The following is a 9,561-nucleotide window of genomic DNA, read 5'->3' on the forward strand; positions in this document are numbered from 1 at the left end:
CCCCTCAGCAATGTATTTCAGTCAGTCTGCCTGTTCTGTTCTCCACTCTGTCTCTGGTGAATCCTCTCATAATCCCCTTTCCCCACATCTCTGGCCTATACCTCAGTTCTTGTATGCATAAATAAATAAATCTAAAAAAACCACATAAATGTTTAAAACCATTTTGTTATGTTGTTTTGGCTTGTCTTGCTTGGGGTTTTTTTTTTTTTTCAGGCTTCCCATTATGATTTGTTTAGGATCCATTTCTGTGATTTATATGTTACTTCTATTATTTTTTTGTTAAGGATTCTAAAGATAAATATCTAGACAATTATGTTCACCTCTGGTTGGGTTCTCTGGTCTAGGGCTGGATCTAATGGGTCATACTCCTCTTTTTTTATTCACATTCATTTCTGTATGTATTTTTTAAATAAATTTTAATTTTATATTCCCCCATACAATTGCAATCCCCTTATTTTGACCCCAATACCTCCCCTCCCTGCACCCCACCACTCAGAGAGTGGCTCTGGTTCATAGTTTTTTGTTGATTTTGATTTTCACTTTCTTATAGTTATTCATTTTCCTGGTCCCTTATTTAAGTTTTCTAGATTCCTGCTATGAGTGAGACCATCCAGTATTTTTCTTTTTCTTTCTGGCTTATTTCGCTGAGCATGATCCCTTCCAGCGCCATCCATGTTGCTGCAAACTGCATGTGTTTATCTTTTTTGAATGCTGAGTAATATTCCATGGTGTATAGGTACCCCATCTTCTTGATCCAGTCATCTATTTTTGGGGATTTGGGTTGTTTCCAAAGCTTAGCTATTGTAAACAGTACTGCTGTAAACATAGGGGTGCAGGTGCTCTTTGGAATTGATGTTTCTGTGTCCTTTGGGTAAATACCTAGGAGTGGAATTGCTGGATCATATGGAAACTCTATGTTTAGTAGGTCCAGAAATCTCCACACAGCTCTCCATAGTGGTTGGACCAGTTTGCACTCCCACCAACAGTGCAGGAGAGTTCCTTTTTCTCCACAACCTCACCAACATTTGTTGTTGCTAGTTTTTTTAATATGTGCCATTCTCACTGGTGTCAGATGGTATCTCATGGTAGTTTTGATTTGCATTTCCCTGATTACAAGTGATGGTGAACATTTTTTCATATGCCTATTGGCCAGTTGCATTTCCTCTTCAGAGAAGTTTCTTTTTAGCTCTGCTGCCCATTTTTTGACAGGATTATTTTCTTTGTTGTTGTTGAGTCTCATCAGCTCTTTGCAGATTTTGGTGATCAGTCCTTTATCATTAGTGTTGTGTGCAAAAATGTTCTCCCAATCGGTGGGGTTTCTCTTTGTTTTTGTTATTGTCTCTTTTGCTGTGCAGAAGCTCTTTAATTTGATGTAGTCCCAACTGTTTATCTTTGCCTTCACTATCACTGCTTTGGGAGATGTGTCTGTAAAGATGTCTTTGAGGTGCATATCACGTAGTGTTTCGCCTATATTTCCTTCTATGTATTTTATGGTTTCAGGTCTTATGTCTAGTTCTTTAATCCATTTTGAGTTGATTTTTGTGTATGGTGTGAGGTAGTGGTCAAGCTTCATTCTTTTGCATGTAGGGACCCAGTTTTCCCAGCACCATTTATTGAACAAACTTTCTTTGCTCCTTTGTCAAAGATTAGTTGACCATAACTCTGTGGGTTTATTTCTGGATTTTCTATTGGATTCCATTGGTCTGTGTGTCTGTTCTTGTTCCAATACCATGCAGTTTTGATGATTATGGCTTTGTAGAATAGTTGAAGTCTGGGAGAGTGATGCCTCCATTCCCTTCTTTTATTTTCAGGAGAGCTTTGGCTATTTGGGGTTTTTTGTGATTCCATATGAATTTCATCAATAATTGTTCTATTTCTTTGAAGAATGTCATTGAAATTTTGATTGGAATAGCACTGAATCTGTATATTGCTTTTGGTAGGATGGCCATTTTAATAACGTTTATTCTTCCAATCCATGAGCAGGGGATGTCTTTCCATTTCTTTGTGTCTTCTTCTATTACTTTAAACAATGTTTAATAGTTTTCTTTGTATAGGTCCTTTACCTCTTTTCTTATATTTATTCGCAAGTATTTGATTTTTTTTTGTTTCGATAATAAAAGGGATTTTTTTTTATTTCTTCTTCTTCAGATGTATTGTTTGTTTATAAGAAGGCTACTGATTTTTGCATGTTGATTTTGTATCCTGCCACTTTACTGAACTGATTGATGACTTGAATTAGTTTTTCTGTGGAGTTTTTGGGGTTCTCTATGTATATTATCATATCATCTGCAAATAGTGATAGTTTGACTTCTTCTTTTCCTATTTGGATTCCTTGTATGTCTTTCTCTTGTCTTATTGCTCTGGCTAGGACTTCCAGTATTATATTGAAAAGCAGTGGTGAGAGTGGACATCCTTGTCTTATTCCAGATCTTAATGGAAATGCTTTCAGCTTTTCACCATTGAGAATGATACTGGCTGTTGGATTGTCATATATGGCCTTTATCATGTTGAGGTATATTCCTCATATCCCAAGAATTTCAAGGGCTTTTATCATGAATGGTTGTTGTACTTTGTTGAAAGCTTTCTCAGCATCTATTGATATTATCATATGGTTTTTATATTTCTTTTTGTTGATGTGTTGGATAACGTTGATTGATTTTCAGATGTTGAACCATCCTTGTGTCCCTGGCATGAATCCTACTTGGCATGAATCCTACTTGGTTGTGGTGAATTATCTTATGGATACATTGTTGGATTCTGATAGCTAAAATTTTATTGAGGATTTTTGCATCAGTGTTCATTAGGGAGACTGGCCTGTAGTTTTCCTTTTTTGTGTTGTCCTTGTTCGGTTTTGGTATTAGTGTAATGTTGGCTTCATAGAACGTGTTTGGTATTGTCCCTTCCTTCTCAATTTTTTGGAAGAGTTTGTGAAGGATAGGCACTAATTCGTCTCTGAATGTTTGGTAGAATTCATTTGTAAATCCATCAGGTCCTGGGCTTTTGTATTTGGGGAGGTTTTGATTACCATTTCAATTTTGCTGCTTGTAATTGGTCTGTTTAGGTGTTCTACTTCTTCTTTATCTAGCTTTGGGTGATTGTAGAGTTGTAGGAATTTGTCCATCTCCTCTAGATTGTTGAGCTTGTTTCCATATAAATGTTCATAGTAGTTACTGATTATTCTTTTGATTTCTGCTGTGTCCGTTGTGATTTCTCCTCTTTCATTTATGATCCTGTATATTTGTGCTTTCTCCCTTTTTTCCTTTGTGAGTCTGGCTAGGGGTTTGTCTATTTTATTGATTTTTTTGAAGAACCAGCTCTTGGTTTCATTGATATCTTGGATTGTTTTTTTTTAGTTTCAATTTCATTTATTTCTGCTTTGGATTTTATTATTTATTTTCTTCTAGTGGTTTTGGGTTTTTTGTTGTTGTTGTTCTTTTTCTAGATCTTTGAGCTTTGAGATTAGGTTGTTTCTTTGTGATCTTTCATGTTTCTTGATGTGAGCCTCTATTGACATATATTTTCCTCTTATTACTGCTTTTGCTGCATTCCATACATTTAGGAAATTGGTGTCCTCCTTGTCATTCAATTCAAAGAATTTTTTAATTTCTTCTTTGATCTCCTCATTAGTCCAGTGGTCTTCCAGTAGTGTGATTTTCAATCTCCATGAGGTAGGAAAGTTCCTTGTCTTCTTTTTATGGTTTATTTCTAGTTTGATGCCTTCATGGTCAGAAAAGATGGTTGGTATGATTTCAATCTTGGTGTATCTGTTGATGTTTGTCTTATGTTCCAGTATGTGATCGATCCTGGAGAATGATCCGTGTGTGCTTGAGAAAAATGTGTACTCCGTTTTTTTTTGGGTTTAGTGTTCTGTAGATGTCTGTTAAGCCCATGAGCTCTATGTCCTTATTTAGAGCTTTAGTGTCTTTACTTATTTTTGTCTTGTTGATCTATCCATTGTTGATAGTGATGTGTTGAAGTCTCCCACTACGTGTGTGTTTTCTCTGATGTCTGTTTTCAGAGATGACAATAGTTGTCTGATATATTTTGGTGCTCCTTCATTGGGTGAATATGTTAATGAGTGTTATTTCTTCTTGAAGTATTGTCCCCTTGATCTAATGTAGTGACCTTTGGGGTCTCTTTTTATCTTTTTGAGTTTGAAATCTGTTTTATCTGATATAAGTATAGCTGTTCCTGCTTTCTTTTTTGGTCCATTTGCTTGTAGGATTGTTTTCCATCCTTTAACTTTGAGTCTATTTTTATCTTTTGTAGCTAAATGTGTTTCCTGGAGACAGCAAAAGGTTGGGTTTTGTTTCTTAATCCAGCCTGCGACTCTGTGTCTTTTTATTGAAGAATTTAGTCCATTTACATTTAGAGTTAATATTGATACGTTAGCATCTGTATTTGCCATTGTGTTTGTCTTTCCTTTGATTTTATTTATTCTTTTATTAACTTTCTTTTTTTTTTTTTTTGGCCCTCTTTCATTATTATTCATCCCTCTGAGGTTCTGGCTTTAGGACTCCTTGTAGTATTTTTTGGAGTGGGGGTTTAGTCATAGTGAAATTCCAGAGTTTCTGTTTGTCTGGGAGGGTGCTTATTCTTTCTTCATAGAAGGAGAGCTTTGCGGGATAGAGTATTCTTGGTTGGCATCTGTTTTCCTGGAGTCTGTTGACTATGTCCCTCCACTCTCTCCTTGCCCGTAGTGTTTCTTCGGAGAAGTCTGATGTCAGCCTGATTGGTTTTCCTTTGAATGTTATCTGTTCCTTCCCTCTTGTCAGCTTCATTATTTTTTCCTTGTCCTGGATTCTTGGGAGCTTCACTATTATGTGTCTTGCTGTATTTTTCCTTTCGTCATGGAGGTTTGGTGTTCTTCTTGCTTCTTGTATAGCAATTTTCAGCTCCTTCTTCACATTTGGGAAGTTCTCTTCAATTATCTCCTTGAATATTTTCTCTGTTCCTACATCTCTCTCCTCTCCTTCTGGTATTCCTATAACTCTTATATTTCCTTTCCTCATGGAGTCAGATAGTTCCTGAAGTCTTTCTTCGTTCTTTTTCCTTCGTACTTCTCTTTCCTTTTCTGTTTTGGTTCTTTTTATTTCTGCGTCTTCAAGAGTACTTATTCATTCTTCCATTTCATCTATTCTGCTTTCATTGCCTTTCCCAGATTTCTTTAGTGCCTCCATTAATTCTTTGATCTCTTGCATTTCTTTTACTTCCCTCTTTAGGGACTCAATTTCATTCTTCTGATTGTTGATTATTTTTCCCTTATCGTTGTTTTCCTTTATGACTTCTGTCATTTTTTTAATCATGGCAATTTTAAATTCTCTTTCTGGAAGGCTCAGAAGTTCTTCCAAGTTACTGTCGTTGCAATCTGGGGGGTCGTTTTCTTTATGTGGTGTGCTTTTTTCCTGAGGAGTTGCTAGGTTGCGTGTGGTTCTTCTACTCTCTACTGTCTGTTTTCTAATTTGCTGTATGCATTGGGACACTGTGTTGCTGGGACTGGCCGGCATCTTGGGTGAACTTCTCCACTCCCCTCTGGCTTCTCCGGGAGCCATCTGTCGGTTTCAAGCAGTCTTTTCTGTAGAAAGGTCCCTGTTCTAAAATGCCAATGCGGGGACTCACTCCCCTGCACGCCTGGTCTGCCCCAGCGGTGGGTTTCCGCTCCCCCTCTGGGCTTGCGCTGCAGGCCAGAAGGGGCCTGGCGTGGGCAAACTTCCCAACTCACCTCTGGCTCCTCCAGGAGCCTTCTGATGGTTTCAGGCAGTCTTTACTGAAGAAATGTCCCTGTTCTAAACTGGCGATGTGGGACGCACTCCCTGCGTGCCTGGTCTGCCCCGGCCGTGGGTGCCCGCTCCCCTTCTGGGCTTGGACTGCTGGTCAGAAGGGGCCTGGTGTTGGTGAACTTCCCAGCTCACCTCTGGCTCCTCAGGGAGCCTTCTGCTGGTTTCAAGCAGTCTTTCTGAAGAAAGACTGTTCTATGGGGTATTGGTGATTTTTTTTTCTGTTTGCTAGGTGGCGCCAGAGATCTCTCCTTGTGTCCTTGGGGAGCTATTTTTTTCACCCCGTGGGACGGGAAACTGGGTGGCAGTGGTGGGGAAAGCCTCAACGGCTTTGGGGTGCTGTGTCTGCCTTGTGCCCCACCATCGCGGGGAACCCATGCCCCAAATTACATGCCCTGGGTCTCAGTTCCAAAGCCCTCAGGACCAGGACGTTAGCTGTAGCCCAGTTCAGTGTCGGCAGAAATGGCGCCTTTTGCACCCGGGTCCCGTGTCCGGGCGCCTGGTTTCTGATTACTCAGTGAGGGACATTCACCTCAGTGAGGGCCCCCGCGCGTCTCCCTGCAAGCCTAGGCTGCAGGCATGGGGACCTGGGCAGCCGTGATGCGCGCTTGCTTTTCAAGCGGGCTGCTTTTCTGCACAAGCTTACGGCTGGACTGGGGCTGTTTGTAGGTCTCCGGGAGTCTTTGTTTTTCTCTAATGGTGCCTGGAGCTGTTCGCTCACCTCCGCGGGGAATACTGCAGGGTTCTCCACAGCTCCAGTTCACGGGGTGTGGTGGCTGAAATAGTTCCTTTCCACTCACAGTCCTGCTTGATGTGTAGTTTGCTCTTGTTGGTTGTTTTAATTTTTTTGTTTTTGTTTTTTTCTTCCTTTCTGTTGGTCAGAGAGTGCCGACTTTGTGGGTGGGGGAGGGTACCAGTGTTCTGAGCTTTCCTCCCTTCTAGTCCTCTTTTATGGCAACTTTCTTCTTCGGGTAGTTTGCTGGAGTCATCCGTTTATCTTCTGTGTCCCAGTTCTCACTGGGACCTGCCGCTTTTCCTCCCTATTAACTTTTTTTTAATGGCAGATCTTACTCGCAGCGTTTCCTCGCCGCCATGTTGATCACCACCTTCCGTATATATTTTAGGATTTCTTTCTTAATGTGATTTGGTGTTGATAAAATCTTTGACATTTTGCTTTTCAGTGAAATGCGTTATTCTCCATCTTGTTGATTATGGATTGGAGGTCTTTTTAAGTTCTCTGAATCTCTCTTTGCAGTCCTTTTCTGTTGAAAAATCTGCTGATAGTCTGATTGCTGTTCTCTTATTATATGTTGCCCTTTTTTCTCTTGATATTTTGAGTATTTTGTCTTTAGCATTGGTGATTGGCAACTTTTTTATTTTGTCTTTGTGTATGTCTATCTGGTATTATTTTCTTTGCAACTCTTTGGGCCACTTGGATCCTAACTTCTGGTTCATCCTAACTTCTGGTGAGATGGTTTTCAGCGATCTTTTTTTTTAGTTTTTTTAAAAAAAGATTTATTTTTATTTATTTATGTATACAAGAGCTGGGGTATAGGACAAGGTGTGTGTGGGGGGGGGGCGGTGAGAAGATTCACTTGAGAGTGGGGAGAAGAGGTGGATTGACTGAAATACACAACTTAGGGGAGCAGCAGGCAAGACAGGAGAGGTCTGCTGCACCATGTGGGTTAGCTCCATGGCTGGGAATCGACCTTATGCTGCAGTGGTGGCCGATAGCTTCATAGTGCTGAGACTTGACCCCTTGCACCACCAGGGAGTGATTAATTCTGAATAGGTTTTCTATGCCTTTCTTTTTCTTCTCCTTTTGAGATCCCCATGTTGCAGATGTAATTTCTCTTGAAGTTGTCCCAGAGAGCTCTTATATTTTCATTTTTAATGAAAACTGTTTTGTCCTTTTGTTCTCTAGTATTAAGTTCATTAATTCTGTCCCTCGCTTGTTTGCCTGCTATGAAGGCACTTAATTGTATTTTTAAAATCAGCTATAGCATTAAACTCCATATTTCTAATCACCTGTTTTCATTACCTTTGTTTTTTTTTTTTATATCCTCCGTTATTTTATTAAGTCCATCAGCATTACTAGAACCCTTTCCCTGAAATTCCCTTCTGTCATGCTCAGCAACTTCAGTCATGGATGCCTTCAATGATTTTTTATTCTGGCATTTGTGTTGTGTCCCTCTGTCTCATTGTGTCAGTAAGGATATTAAACTGTTTTCTGTACTTGTAGTACTTGTGGGACTGGTACCAATGAGGGGAAGTGGCTTAAATGAGGATCAGGGCAATAGGCATCAAAGGATTACCACCAGTAGGCTCAGGAATTTGAGATTCCTGTTGTAAAGCATTTCTTTGTGTGTTTTTGGGGTGGGAGGGAAAGACAGCAAGTGTTCTAGATATCCCAGACGGAATAAAGGATAGAAGGTTTATGGCATGTCTAAGCCTGTAATAGGAGGTGGCAGGTATCTCAGTCTGGACTCTAGTAGTCTTTTTTTCTATAAGGAACCAGGTGCTCTGACCTGATTCCAGTTACAGCTGTTCTGTACTGAACCTGATTCAAGACAGTAGGCCTCACTTTGTAACTCTTCTGCAATGCACCCTGTTCTGCAGTCCCAGGTCTTGGGAGTGCCAGTGTTGGCATGTAAGTCAGTAGTACCACAGCCACAACACCATCTTGTGTGTTGTGGTAGCCCATTACTACTTTAATCAAAGTTCACTTAGTTTTTCTCTACCTCTTTTAGTCAGGTTGATGCTCCTATTGGGAGTGATAATGTTTGTCCCCGGGCAGGGGCAGGGGGTGGGGAGGAGGGGAGGGGCCGGTTAGCTTTGTTTTGCATCAGTTTTGTTGTGCAAGTCTGAAGGTGGGTCTGGTGTCTTCACTCTGCCACCATATTTCCCTGTTTTGATCAGTTGAAATGAACCATTTTGACACAGAAATCACAAAGGAAAAACCCTCAGAGAGGGAATATATATATATATATATAATATAAAAATATTAAAATTGGCATTTCTCAAATATAAGCCCAAAGTACAAGAAAAATATCTTTCAGGAATTAGAAAGCCAGGCCAAAATTCCTGACTGAAGGAGTGGGTCCCCTAGATGATTCAAGTCTCCAAGAGAAGAATGAAGTCACTGTATCTTCAGAGACACAATGCAAAATCTTTTGGAATCCCATTTAATACTAACTTGAGTCTACATAATACAGTTTTCTGTATGTGTGTGTGTGTGTGTGTGTGTGTTTGTACCCTCACAGATGGACCAAGAGAGACAGAACCAAGTTCGTATTTGCAGAATGTGTACGATAAATTACTGACCTCCCTCTGTTCTGTAACTGCTGGTTCAGGTAGTTAAATTCCAAGGCAAAAAAGAGGTCTACACTTTGCTACTTGACTACTCCTGTGCTGTGGCAGCTAGGCCATATGATTTAATGCATTGTAATTCTGGGGCACAGATAAAGTTAATTAGGTAGTAAGCATTTCATAGTGAAAAATACATCAAACCAACACTGGTTAACATATTTTAACTTAGGCCTTTGGAAACTTGATTTTGAAAATCCGAAATAAATGAAGGTCCCTATTTAAAAAAAAAAAAATCAACTGTAGCAAACAAAAGGAATATGCTATTACCATAAACATACACTTTGCCAAGAATCATTAATTCAGAAATGTGAGACGCAACAAATTTGTGAAAAATTCAAAAACATCAGGAAAAATGCATACTTTTTCTGCCTTGTTTTCTAAAATCACCTATCTATTTCATTACTGTCACCATATT

Source organism: Talpa occidentalis, unplaced genomic scaffold (genome assembly GCF_014898055.3).
Source record: "Talpa occidentalis isolate TD23 unplaced genomic scaffold, MPIMG_talOcc4v2.1 talOcc4.13, whole genome shotgun sequence".
In the NCBI taxonomy this organism is placed as follows: domain Eukaryota; kingdom Metazoa; phylum Chordata; class Mammalia; order Eulipotyphla; family Talpidae; genus Talpa; species Talpa occidentalis.